The following is a 15,000-nucleotide window of genomic DNA, read 5'->3' on the forward strand; positions in this document are numbered from 1 at the left end:
TGAATACTAATATACCTACACAATCTGCATACATGGCGTACACACAAAAATCGCAGATATAATCACAAAACCAAGCTCGTGCTTATGCACATCCATTTATCTAATTAGACAAACCGATATGTAGTTTGCACAAGGAAAAGAGAAAAAGTCGCAGCACACGATTTCCAGATCACTGGCTGCTGCAGGGGTCACCGGACAGTTGAAAGTGACAGGTTAGTCTAGAAAATGCTGTGTGAACAGGTGCGTTTTCAGATTTGATCTAAAAGAAGAATAGGATGGACTATGTCTGACAGAATAAGGAAGGGAGTTCCATGTTTTAACAGCAGCAAATGAAAATGCACGTTGTCCATGTACTTTTTTTTGTTTGTTGATTGGAATTCGGAACATTCGAGTGTCAGCGGCAGAGCGCAGTGATCTGGAAGGGACGTACAGGTTTACGAGTTCAGACAGATATGAAGGTGCAGAACCAGTGATGATTTTAAAACAAAGAGACGAGCTTTTGTACTTAATTCTTTGATTGACCGGAAGCCAGTGCAGATATTTCAAAAGGGGAGTACAAGGTTGCTTCTTGGAGGAATTAATCTTGCAGCTGAATGTTGAACCCTTTGCAGTGGTCGGGATAGTCTGGGGGCCACCGATTAGTACTGAATTACATAAGTCTATTCTAGATAGCACACACGAAGAAATTAGTGTTTTGGTGGCCTCTTCAGTCAGACAAGAACGGACTGAACTAATCCCTTTCAACTCAATGTATGCGGCCTGGCAGGTTTTGGTGACATGCTGTTTCATAGTCAGATCGCGGTCAATAATGACCCCAAGATCGCAGACTTTATGTGCAAAATCAATGCTAACAGCACCGAGTGTTACTGCTTTTGGAAGAGAGTGAGTTTTTGTGGATTTTGAGAAACACATCGCCTCGGTCTTATCGTCATTCAGTTTGAGTTTATTTTCTGACATCCATGTTTTAACAGTTGAAGTACAGATGTTTAGAGAGTGAAGGAGGTTAGGAATGTTTTCAGGTGATTCTGATTTGTATAGTTGTGTGTCGTCTGCGAACATTTCATGCTCGACGGAATGAGTCGAGATTACATTGGACAGAGGAGTTGTATAGAGAATAACAAGTCGCGTAAGGCGAAAATACAACATTTAGTCAAGTAGCTGTCGAACTCACAGAACGAAACTGAGCCCAACGCAACGCAGCAAGACCGTATACTCGTAGCATCGTCACTCCACCGCCCGTGGCAAAGGCAGTGCCAGTGAAATTGACAAGAAGAGCGGGGTAGTAGTTGCGCTTAGAAGGATAGCACGCTTTTCTGTACCTCTCTTCGTTTTAACTTTCTGAGCGTGTTTTTAATCCAAACATATCATATCTATATGTTTTTGGAATCAGGAACCGACAAGGAATAAGATGAAAGTGTTTTTAAATTAATTTCGTTAAAAACATTTTGATAATAATTTTTATATATTTAATTTTCAGAGCTTGTTTTTAATCCAAATATAACATATTTATATGTTTTTGGAATCAGCAAAGGATGGAGAATAAGATGAACGTAAATTTGGATCGTTTTATAAAAAAATATTTTTTTTTACAATTTTCCGATTTTTAATGACCAAAGTCATTAATTAATTTTTAAGCCACCAAGCTGAAATGCAATACCGAAGTCCGGGCTTCGTCGAACATTACTTGACCAAAATTTCAACCAATTTGGTTGAAAAATGAGGGCGTGACAGTGCCGCCTCAACTTTCACGAAAAGCCGGATATGACGTCATCAAAGACATTTATCAAAAACATGAAAAAAACGTCTGGGGATATCATACCCAGGAACTCTCATGTCAAATTTCATAAAGATCGGTCCAGTAGTTTAGTCTGAATCGCTCTACACACACACACAGACAGACAGACACACACACACACACGCACATACACCACGACCCTCGTCTCGATTCCCCCCTCTACGTTAAAAAGGACAGGACCCAGCACAGAGCCTCGTGGGACGCCAAACTCAAGGGGAACTGTGGCTGACTGGTGGTCACCAACAAGAACAAACTGCTTTCTCTCAGTTAGATAAGACCGAAACCACTCTATGTAACGTAATTCAATTTCTTTTGTTACCCTGTCACAGTCTCATTTCTCATTACTTTATTGTCCCATCGCTGGGAAATTCGGGTCGCTTCCTCCCAGTGGAAAGCTAGCAGCAACGAAGTCGCGCTACCCAGGTGTCTGCGTGTTTAGGTGTATTCAGCCACCTGCACTTATGGCAGAATGACCAAGGTCTTTTACGTGCCATTGTGATGACACGGGGGTGGGACATGGCTTCCGTCTCTGGGTCTGCACATAAAGTTGACCCGTGTCCGTCCCGGCCCGAATTCGAACCTGCGACCTTTCGATCACAAGTCCAGTGCTCTACCAACTGAGCTACCGGGCCCCATTCGCTGCTTCCCATCTCGCCGCTAATTATCTTGAGTTTTGCAAGAGAGGCGATTCGCTGCTTCCCATCTCGCCGCTAATTATCTTGAGTTTTGCAAGAGAGGCGATTCGCTGCTTCCCATCTCGCCGCCAATTATCTTGAGTTTTGCAAGAGAGGCGATTCGTCTGTCACACACACACACACTCACACTTTTTTAACCTGTTTTGCACGAGAAACTTCTTCGCATAGTATACGGTAAACTCAGGTAAAACTCAGGTAAACGTGTTATTTTTTATAATCTGTTTGCATGAGAAACGTCAAATTCATCGCATGAAATACACGGGGGCGAGATGGCACTACTTGGGGGGGGGGGGGGGGGGGGGGGGCGAGATGGCACCCTTGAGCTTTTGAAAGCAAGTAGACCGTGAAGTCGGCGACTAAAAAGCAGCGGCGAGATGGGCGGCGGCGAGTCGGTACCTCGCCCCTGTCACTGCCTTTTTCTCTTGCCTCTCACTTTCTTTTAATCCGACTCAAATTTCTATTTTTTTGGTTCCACTTCTCTTTCTGATCTCGCTCTTTACACCCCCGGTATAGGGGTGTGTATAGGATTCGGTCGATGTGTTTGTTTGTTTGTGTGTTTGTGTTCGCATATAGATCTCAAGAATGAACGGACCGATCGTCGCCAAACTTGGTGAACAGGTTCTATACATTCCTGAGACGGTCCTTACAAAACTGATTGGGACCAGTCAAACACACGGTTAGGGAGTTATTGGTGGATTACGATTCTACAAGGACTTATAGAGGGACATATTAATGGTCAAAGGGAAATAACCTTCTCAGTTGGTGGCAGTGAGAATGGTAAGGACGGGGGTGTTTTTCCTACCTCGGAGGAATTTCTTGTTTTATTTTGTTCCGTCTTTCCTTGACAGTAATAACAAGTCGCGTAAGGCGAAAAAACAACATTTAGTCAAGTTGTCGAACTCACAGAAGAAACTGAACGCAGGTCGCGCTGAGCAGGATAGCACGCCTTTCTGTATCTCCATTCTTTTTAGCTTACTGATTTTGTCTTAATCCAAACATATCATACCTATATGTTTTTGGAATCAGGGACCGACAAGGAATAAGATGAAATTGTTTTTAAATCGATTTGGGAAAATTAATTTTAATCATAATTTTCATATTTTTAATTTTCAGAGCTTGTTTGTAATCCAAATATAACATATGTATATGTTTTTGGAATCAGAAAATGACAAAAAATAAGGTGAAATTGTTTTTGGATCGTATCATATTTTATTTTTTTTAATTACAAGTTTCCGATTTTTAATGACCAAACTCATTAATTAGTTTTTAAGCCACCAAGCTGAAATGCAATACCAAAGTCCGGACTTCGTCGAAGATTGCTTTGCCAAAATGTCAATCAATTTGATTGAAGAATTAGGGTGTGACAGTACCGCCTCAACTTTTACAAAAAGCCGGATATGACGTCATCAAAGGTATTTAACAAAAAAATGAAAAAAACTTAGGGGATATCATTCCCAGGAACTCTCATGTAAAATTTCATAAAAATCGGTCCAGTAGTTTAGTCTGAATCGCTCTACACATACACACGCACAGACAGACAGACACACACATACACACACACACACATACACACACACACACACACATACACCATGACCCTCGTCTCGATTCCCCCTCTATGTTAGTCAAAACTTGACTAAATGTAAAAACGACATACTCTATGTCAAACCCCCACACAAGACTTTTGTCCAAGCCAGTGTAATCCCCCCCCACCACCACACCCCCCCCCAACCGCAGATCCTTGGTGCCTCCCCCCTACCCGATTATCAGCCGTTTTGCTGTGCCCCTTCCCTCCCCGCCTTGTCAAGCAATCAATACAGTCTATGTTGAAGGCCAAGCCAGCAAGCCAGGCAAGAAGACTGACTCGGTTACAACAATGGCGAGACTGAAGCACGGGCATCGTGTAGCGATATCAACAATTGTATGTACAGTTATATTGCTCTCTCCTTCTCTCTGTCTCTGTCTCTCAGTCTCTGTCTCCCTTTCTCTCTCTTTTGTCTGTCTCGCTCTGACTGACGCTGGCATACACGAACGCATGTGCACAACAAAACACACCCACGCACGCACGCACACACACACACGCACACACACACACACACGCACGCACGCACGCACGCACGCACGCACACACGCACGCGCGCGCACACACACATATACACACACACCACCGCCAAACCACATCGCCTACAGTGTCAATATTATCAAGGTGAAACACCGTCAGTCCCATTCTACCCTGTCACTGGAAAGAAGCACCATCATTTACTCCCTCCCACCATCCTTTTTCCATTCCAACTTTTTTTCTTTTCACAGGGGGTTTAAAAAACACCTTGGTGGTGGTCGGCTTGGTTTTCGTTCTTTTCATGGTGTTGAAAGCAGAGCTACAGGCTCAGCGACTTGCAATCGTGCCTCGGAACTTCGGAGGACGAAGACATGTAATAATAGAGTCTAGAACGTACAGAAGACATGTCATAATTGTCACAAAGATGTGAGTAGCATAATTTGTGATGTGAACAACGTCGTGATTTTAACCTCCCTAAATGTTGTAGCGCGAGGCGTAGAGACTGGAGAGCGTTATTCACGTGTTTTGTGCGTTCCACGCAAAACTGGCTTTAGCTTGAGATGAGCTGTGTTTTGAGACATGTAGCTGGTCTGGGGTAAATAACGTCACAGCGTTTGAGATTTTCAACCGGGAAGGTTGTCGGCGCGTGTCGGTCTTGTTCTGGGAACAAGTACTCTTTCAAGAGACGGGTCTCTTAAGGTAAATGATTTACTATGTTGTATATTATTGACGTTGGAATACATAGCTGGAGTGTAAAGGTTAGTGTATACAAAGTGCACCAAATCTTAGTGTGAAGCTTTGAGAGAATTCTTGATGTAATTGTATCACGGTTTTTCATGGGGAATTTCTTTAACATAAATGTTACGCATTTGTGTTATGGTTAAGACGGTGATGCTTTGTATGGTAGTGTTATTCATAGATTAAGTATTAGTTTGGATATTGAATGTGGACGGAATGTGAACGTAGAATGAACGAGAATGTATGAGTTGGTACATGAACGTTTGGAAGAAGAGATGGTTTTAGAGAATGTTGTATTAATGTGACCAGCTGGCCAACAGAAACAGAAGAGGCAGAAGGGGAGATAGGCGGAGGGTGGTAGACTCAAACTCCCATCTTCTTATTCTTCTTTTATTCTGTCGGTCACGGTCGACATCTCCTGTGTGAACAGCTCGCTCAGGCTACACCATGCTGACTTCTTGTGCAGGACACAAGTTACAAATTCACCTCTGGGAACAGAGTTGGCAAAAAAACGTCTTATGGTTTCGGAGTCAGGAAAACAAAGAAAGATATTCGCGCCACAAACGAGGATCTCAGGAACCAATTACCTATCCAGTTAATACGCCTAAAACATAGTCCCTTCATTCCACAGAGAATTCCCAATTTCTCTTCAAAAACAAACTATAAAAATATATATATCAAAACGTTACATAACTTATGCAGCCTATTATTCTCTTCAACCCTTATGAACAATGTGAATTTAAACAAAACAATAATCATTATCAATACGCCATGCATATTCATGAGAATTTGGCCTTTTTGCTGATTCTACAAATAATGATGCCAGAGAAACCAACGACCTCTGCACGGGAAACACCCGGCATATCTACGATATCTACGATATCTCACGTGCCAGAACTAACTAGCGTTGACAGCGATAAGCACCGTGCGTGAGAAAAAGGATGCGAAACCCAGTACAAGAATTAGAGACAAAGAGAGAGGGAGAGAGAGAGAGAGAGAGAGAGAGAGAGAGAGAGAGAGAGAGAGAGAGAGAGAGAGAGAGAGAGGGACAGACAGACAGACAGACAGACAGACACATAATCTCATCCTGTTACAATCTCATTATTCTACTTTCAACTAATTAAAAGCTGGAGCTAAAATGATAAAAAAAAACAACAACATCCAAGTTAGATTCCTACGCATGTCTTTGTCGCTGAGGTGACAAGGTGCTGATATAAACAAGTCAGGCTCCCTGATAGCAGCAGGCTAGGGACTTATAGTCCAGCCAGTGCATAGAAACATAGAGTAAGGAAAATAATTCGTCTGCTACAGGGAAGGGAATAAGGACACATACTCATAGCAGTACATGTACAATACAATATAAAAACGTTATAATATTAAGATGCTAGAACTACTATGCATGCAATGACAGAACAATTATATGCAGTAATAATAAATGAGTAATAAATGAAACACAAATAATAATAATTATCTTTGTCATAACAAAAATAAAAAGATTATTTGTGGGGTCACACATCTCCCCAGCTTGAATTTATGGTCTCCATAAAATTATCCTGCAATGCTATGCAAAATACATGTTTGGAAACAGACACCTTGACTTTAACCCCGACAACGCATGATTACATAAAAAGCAAAGTTGACTGAATGCACCATTGTCATCCAAAACATAAGTGATATTAGGTACAGTATAAAAACAAGAAGCTGACAAGGCAATGTCAACACATGAAAATGACAAAAAAACACAAAACACAATGTGGTCAACAACCACATGTTCTGGTAGTTCCAACCGCCTCAAAAATAATAATCTGGATTTCAGCTGAAATCATAAACAGGTACAACTAACCACGCTGTGAAAACCTTCACACATACCGAGCAAATCTTCATTGGTATTTAAACCTAACATGTAGCATGGACATCTTTAAATGTACCCATGGACAAGAAAATTGAAGAAAATACTCCATCAACCATGGGTGAATCTGGTACCCATACATCTTGACAATAAATATTTCTGAGCTTTACGCTATTGATATTTATACTGTCCATTTAAGGTTTGCAGTAAACAATCTTCAGAAATACTATGTCACTTCCACAGAACCACTATTCTGTTATTCTCAAATGACTGACAGTCAGTTACTGGGTGTGTTAGACCACATTAGCAAGACAACATCCTTTCTGATAATTTGCCTAGTCAATGCAACAGCAACTGATCTGAACAACATCTGGCAATTTCTCGCTCAGCGGAGCAACACAACTTGTTAACTTACAAGACACGTCAAGGTAACAATCCTCAGAGACACGCAGTCATGAAATAATCAAGCCTACTGACAACAATCAGTACTACTCCTCAGGTTACAAAAATGAAATACAAAATAAACAATGCATCAAATCAAATAACACAAACTGAAAAAAAAAAAAACCACAAAGAGTCCGGAAAGAATCAGTTCCAGGGTTTCGTCATCCCTTTTATAGTTCTGGTTGACCGACGCAAGGGCGCAGGTGCAGCAGGTCGCACAACAGGGGGTACTACAGGCGGTGGTGGGGCTGTTGCTGTTGGTCGCGCAACTGGAGGTTGCCTGACTGGAGGGGGTGGGGTCACTCTGACAGGGATCTTGGAAACGGGCTCGGATGGCAAGATGATATGCCACTCCAGATACTCTGTGGTGGTCGGCTCAGGTTCCCTATGGGCCTCAACAGTCGGTGCCTCCATAGTTCCAAGTGGTTGCACTGTGGGTCGCTCGAAGTACTGGCGGATTTCATTTCTTGTCACACGCTTGGGGTCGCTGAGCCCATCACGAGGAGCGATGAGGTATGGGCCTCCGTTCTGTCCGGGCACTTCCTTGACAACGAAAAGGCGTTCCCCCCAGAAGTCTTGGATCTTTGCTTGGGACTTGAACCGTTGACGGGTGACGACAAGATCTCCCGGGCAAAGATCGGGGGCGACAATTCCTCTGTCATGGCGCTCCTTCCTCCTCGCTGCCGCTTCCCTCTGCCGCTCCCCAGCTCTGTCATGAGCCATCTTCAACCGTTGGACGTGCCCCGCCAACCAGTCCATTGGTCGGACCTCCTCCCGTCGGTCGGGCTCTTCACCGAGGAAGAGGTCCAGCGGGAGACGGGGCTCGCGCCCAAACAGCAGGTAATGTGGTGAAAAACCTGTTGAAGAGTGGGGAGTGCAGTTGTAAACTTGCACCAACTCGCCCAGATGTTCGGGCCACCGCCGCTTCTGCTCAACGCTCAGAGTCCGCAACAGGTCATGAAGGGTCCGATTAAATCTCTCCACTTGTCCGTTCCCAGCTGGGTTATAGGATGTTGTGCGACTCTTTTCAATGCCGTAATGTTCACACAACTGCATGATCAGCTCCGCTTCAAAGCACCGCCCTTTGTCTGAGTGGATTCGCTGCGGAACGCCATATCGCACAAACCAGTTGTTGACTAGGGTCTTGGCTACTGTGGTTGCGGTCTGGTCGGTGGTCGGCACGGCCACGGTGTACTTGGTGAACACGTCCGTGATCACCAGAACGTTTTCCTTTCCGCTGCTGGAGGGCTCAAGTACAGTGAAATCGATGGCAATGACCTCCAAGGGCTTGGTGGCAAGTACGTGTCCCATGGGTGATTTTCCTTTGCTTCCCTTCTTCGACCTCTGACAACGCTCGCAGAATCTGCACCACTCGTTGACCGTCAGGTGCATGTTTGGCCAGAATGCTCGACGCTGTAGGATCTGAAGAGTTCGTTCGGTCCCTTGATGCCCACACCTCTGGTGGCAAAGTTCCAGGAAAGTGTCATGAAGGCGCTCGGGTACTACAAGCTGGTTAAGAGTTCCCTGGATTGGGTCGACAACGCGGCGGTAGAGGACTCCATTATCCATCCTGAGTTTCCCCAGCTGCCGCAACAGAGCCCTCGCCTTTCCATTCATCTCTGCAATGTATCTTCCCCCCGGGCGCTCTTTTCCTACATACGGCAGGATTGCCGCAATGGTAATATCATCCCTCTGCATCTGTGCGAGCTCGTCCGGCTGGATAGAAGGGAAGGGACTGGCCTCTGGAACTTCAATTTTCACCTTCTTGGCACCGTCGTGTGCCCGGTCAATGTCGCCCAGCTCCGGAGCCGAAGCTAGATGCACGACCATCTTCTCTGCTCTCACCTGTTGGGTGCAAGAGATGGCTACCAGGTTGTCGTCATCACTGTTGGTAGTGTCGGTTTCCATGGGGTATCTGCTGAGTGCATCTGCGTTGGCATTCTCTCTGCCGGCACGGTACTTGATGACGAAGTCAAAACAAGCCAGCTCCGCAGCCCAACGCTGTTCTATGGCGCCCAGCTTGGCTGTCTTCAGATGGCTAAGGGGGTTGTTGTCAGTATAGGCGCTGGTCTTGGAACCTAGAAGATAGTGCCTGAATTTCTCGCACATGGCCCACTTAAGTGCGAGCAACTCCAGCTTCAGGCTCCCGTACTTCGTGGTGTTCTTCTCCCCTCCTCGCAGAGTGCGGCTGGCGTAGGCGATCACCCGTTTCTGGCCGTTCTGCTCCTGACTCAGTACCGCACCAAGTCCATGCAAGCTGGCATCAGTTTCCAGGATGAAGGGCTGGGCGAAGTCTGCGAAGCCGAGCACCGGGGATGAGACGAGCGCCGATTTGAGCAGGTCAAACGCCTCCTGGTGCACTGGTTTCCACTCAACGGCAGTCTTCTTTCTTTTGAGATGGTCTGCGACCAGCTGGTGGAGTGGGCTGGCAATCTTGGAGAACCCCTTCACAAAGCGCCTGTAGTAGCTGGCTAGCCCCAAGAATGAACGCACGTCCTTGACCGTCCTAGGCGTTGGCCACGCCTTGACTGCGTTCACCTTGGACTCGGAGGTTGCAATGCCCTGGCCTGAGACGGTGTACCCCAGGAACTCTACGCTGGATCTCGCTAGGTTGCACTTCCGTGGATTCAGCTTCAGTCCCACCTCTCGGAGTCGATCAAACACCACCTGCAGCCGCTGGAGGTGTTCAGGGAAGTCACGACTGTACACTAGGAGATCGTCGAGGTAGATCAAGAGTATCTGGAAAACTAAATCGTTCATCGTGCTCTGCATTAGACGCTGAAACGTGGCAGGCGCTGTCGATAACCCCATCGGCATGCGAAGATATTCGAACAATCCGAACGGTGTACAGAAGGCAGTTTTCTCTCGATCGGCGGGGCTCATCGCGACTTGATGATAGCCACTGGCGAGATCAAGCGTCGAGAAGAGTTTTGCTCCACCCAACGCATCTAGAGAATCGTCGATTCGGGGTAGTGGATATGCGTCGGGGATCGTCTTCTCGTTCAGCTTGCGGTAGTCAACGCACAGCCGGATGGAGTTGTCTTTCTTGCGTACGATGACTACAGGAGACGCGTATGGGCTGGAGCTCTTTTGCACAATCTTTTTGTCCAGAAGCGTCTGAATGTGCTTTTTCACTTCATCCAACTGCGAAGGGGGTATACGTCTGAATGGCGCAGATACCGGGCGCTGGTCACGAAGATGGATGTGGTGCTGCACTCTCTCCGTAGATCCGAGATCGTCATCGTCCTGAAAAAACATGTCCACATTCTTGTTGACCAGGTCTCGCAGTTGCCTTCTCTCCTCGGGGGTACACTCTGCATCGTCGAGATCTACGGGGCAGCGTCGTCCGCTGGCTGTATTGACACTTGCGTTGTTAGTAGACACGTGGATCCTATTGCAGGTAACATCTACACTAGCAAATCCTGTATGCACTTCACCTAGAATATCTTGAATCTTTCCTATCACTGTTCCTTGATTCAAGACGATTCCTTCATCAGTTATGTTGACAACCTGGACAAAAATGCTGTTCCCTTGAACTAAACTAAGAGTACTAGCTACCATCAATCCTTTGATCTGACTGTCGCTAAGTGCTTCAACTAGAACCTCTGTCGGTTTCTGTCCTTTCTTCTGGTTCCCCATTCCTGTTGCTCTGATGGTCGCTGTTGATCGGGGCGGAACATACTGGGGCTTCCCTCTTGCTACTCTGGCCAGTCCTCGTACCGTTTGTGGCAGTGGTAGCACTCCAGTAGGGAGCTCCTGCAGGACATTCATGCCGATGATGGCCTGATGAGACTCTTCTCTCGTTGGCGTGATGAGAATACCTCTATCCCGAATGACCTGGCCGGAGACCTCTATGTCTACCTCGACATATCCGACATACGGCACCTCCAGACCATTTGCAGCGGTAACTCTCAACACTCCCTCGACTGGTCGCGGTCTCTGGCTGCTCACTCCGAACAGCTGCCTGAAAACGGCTTCCGAAATCATGCTGACTTGAGAGCCGGTATCGATCAGCGCCATGATCTCGTGTCCCTTGATCTTAACCGGTAATGTCGGGGAAAGTCCTACCAGCTTCTTCATTGAGTCCTGCGCCAGATCTTCCACAGCTCGACTCTTCACTGCGGAAGGGCCCCGTTTCCCGCTGTACAGAATCTACGAATATGGCCAGGAGATCTGCACTGGAGGCATATGGGTCTTCCGTCTTTCGTGAACTCTAGTCTTGGTCTGTTGACTCCCCTTTGTTGTTTCGACGCGTGTTCTTTCAGCTCCGCTAGCTCTGACCTGAGGCGTTCCACTTCCTTGGTCAGTTCTCTCACCGTTCTGTCGGTGTCGGTTGACGCAGCTGCAGCGTTGCTTGAGGCCGACTCTCCAAGCTCCTCGCCATTCGTCCATCGGATGGCTCCTTCCCTTGCCTCAAAGAAGGTGAGGTCTGGGTTGTTGTGAGCCGCCTCTCGAAGATGTTTCGCTGGCAGTTTGTCACTCAGGCGATCTAGAAAGTGATCCCGCAGTACCGCATCTCCCAATGGCGCCTGCTTCTCCATCTTCTGTCTTGCCGTCAGATCCATAAATGCTCTATTTAATCTATTGGCAAAGTCCCTAACAGCCTCTCCAGGGCGCTGATAAGCGCTGTTAAATATTGTCAGCAGTTGGCACACAGTACGTTTGTCCCCATACACATTTTCTAAAATGCAAAAAATGTCATCTGCGGTTTCCCTATCGAGCTTTGGGTGACAGTGAAGTTCTTCTTTGACAGAACGGGATACATGGCTCCACAAAAAGTTTATCTTGTCCTCCTCGTCATCAATAGCCTGCGCTTTATATGCAGCTAAAACTTCCTCTTTAAAGTCTCTCACTGCCACCTGTTGAGTATTTCCTGTGAACTTGCTAACTTGTCTTTCCTTTGGAACCACTATCACACGCTGACTACGTTTTAAGTCTTCTATCTCCTGTGCTAAAGTTCCAAGACTAAAAGTGACTTCTTCCTCTGAGTCAGACATGGTTAAATGATAACTGCGCTAAATACAAAATACACTAACTGACAAAATCAAAGCTATACAATATCAACGAGACTGACAGCATTCAACAGAAAATTACAAACAGAGCACATCGGACGTCATAGCATCAACATGCCATTTCATTATCAAATACATTCAATCCTGACCGTGACCGTGACCGATGTCGTGTCGTGTGGGGCTGGTGTCGTCCCGCGTCCTGAGGCTGCTCGATCCTGTCCGGCGACGCCATTTTCTGTGACCAGCTGGCCAACAGAAACAGAAGAGGCAGAAGGGGAGATAGGCGGAGGGTGGTAGACTCAAACTCCCATCTTCTTATTCTTCTTTTATTTTACAGCCTCAGGACAATTTCCTGTCGGTCACGGTCGACATCTCCTGTGTGAACAGCTCGCTCAGGCTACACCATGCTGACTTCTTGTGCAGGACACAAGTTACAAATTCACCTCTGGGAACAGAGTTGGCAAAAAAACGTCTTATGGTTTCGGAGTCAGGAAAACAAAGAAAGATATTCGCGCCACAAACGAGGATCTCAGGAACCAATTACCTATCCAGTTAATACGCCTAAAACATAGTCCCTTCATTCCACAGAGAATTCCCAATTTCTCTTCAAAAACAAACTATAAAAATATATATATCAAAACGTTACATAACTTATGCAGCCTATTATTCTCTTCAACCCTTATGAACAATGTGAATTTAAACAAAACAATAATCATTATCAATACGCCATGCATATTCATGAGAATTTGGCCTTTTTGCTGATTCTACAAATAATGATGCCAGAGAAACCAACGACCTCTGCACGGGAAACACCCCGGCATCTACGATATCTCACGTGCCAGAACTAACTAGCGTTGACAGCGATAAGCACCGTGCGTGAGAAAAAGGATGCGAAACCCAGTACAAGAATTAGAGACAAAGAGAGAGGGAGAGAGAGAGAGAGAGAGAGAGAGAGAGAGAGAGAGAGAGAGAGAGAGAGAGAGAGACAGACAGACAGACAGACAGACAGACAGACAGACAGACAGACAGACAGACACATAATCTCATCCTGTTACAATCTCAGTATTCTACTTTCAACTAATTAAAAGCTGGAGCTAAAATGATAAAAAAACCAACAACATCCAAGTTAGCTTCCTACGCATGTCTTTGTCGCTGAGGTGACAAGGTGCTGATATAACCAAGTCAGGCTCCCTGATAGCAGCAGGCTAGGGACTTATAGTCCAGCCAGTGCATAGAAACATAGAGTAAGGGAAATAATTCGTCTGCTACAGGGAAGGGAATAAGGACACATACTCATAACAGTACATGTACAATACAATATAAAAACGTTATAATACTAAGATGCTAGAACTACTATGCATGCAATGACAGAACAATTATATGCAGTAATAATAAATGAGTAATAAATGAAACACAAATAATAATAATTATCTTTGTCATAACAAAAATAAAAAGATTATTTGTGGGGTCACATTAAGACTTGGTTAAATTCTTTAGGAGTTTCCATGAGGGTTTTCCATGGCGTGTACGAGGGAGGGACCTTACACGGAAGAGCGCGGGACGATGGTGGCGAGCAAGGGACCACATCGGCGCAGGATGACTAGACGGAGGAGTCTTCATCGTTACCGGTCGTAGCTGACGACGGTTGCTTTCGCTAATGGCGGAAGGGTTTCTCGGGGAGAAACGTGAAAGGTGTGTGTTGGCATCTACAATGACAGTTTCTGGGAATTCATCATTCTATGAGGATTCAGCGAGACAAGGAAGTGAAACTGGCGACATGCAGTGAGCCGTGATTCGAACTCGTGAGTGTCTGTCAGTACCTTCTTTTGTGCGTTAATCTATATTTGAGAAAGTATCTCTGTAATATGTATTTACATGCATTGAGTGAAAGCTAAAAAAGTGTGTGAACTGTGTGTCGAAAAGTTGATTCGTATTGATGTATTGGAAGTGAATAATTATGTTGATTTTGGTTGAGGAAATAATAAGCCTGTATCCTCCCAAATTTTGTTGTTGAAGTGTTTGGTGTGAAAAGGGTAGAGACAGAGTAATAGGGCAGAAGACGTACATATGAAAGCAATTTCATTTATTTCACATGCAAACCACTTTATGACAATAATAGAGTCTAGAACGTACAGAAGACATGTAATCTGTAGTTGGGTGTAGGATTTAAAGAAGACATATAATGGAGTTAAGAACTGGTAATGAGCTAGGTCTCATGTGGCGAGTGGGTATTTAAAACCACTGATTGGTTTGTGTGTGTGTGTGCGCGTGTGTGTGTGTGTGTGTGCATGCGTGCGGGTGTCTCAGTGTGCGCATGCGCCTTAGAAAAAGGTCCATAACCGGTGAGGAAGCTTAGTCCAGTTAGTGACCCAAGGATCAACAGTCCAGTTAGTTAGTGACCCTAGGAT

General features: G+C 45.5%; 1 protein-coding gene across 1 annotated transcript in view; it reads right to left on the reverse strand.

The window, feature by feature from the left end:
• LOC138976896 (beta-1,3-galactosyl-O-glycosyl-glycoprotein beta-1,6-N-acetylglucosaminyltransferase-like) overlaps nt 1-15,000 on the reverse strand; it is a 55,288-nt gene that overhangs the window by 15,461 nt on the left and 24,827 nt on the right. The gene's annotated exons all lie outside the window — the stretch shown is intronic.

This window comes from Littorina saxatilis, linkage group LG9 (assembly GCF_037325665.1).
Source record: "Littorina saxatilis isolate snail1 linkage group LG9, US_GU_Lsax_2.0, whole genome shotgun sequence".
Classification (NCBI taxonomy): domain Eukaryota; kingdom Metazoa; phylum Mollusca; class Gastropoda; order Littorinimorpha; family Littorinidae; genus Littorina; species Littorina saxatilis.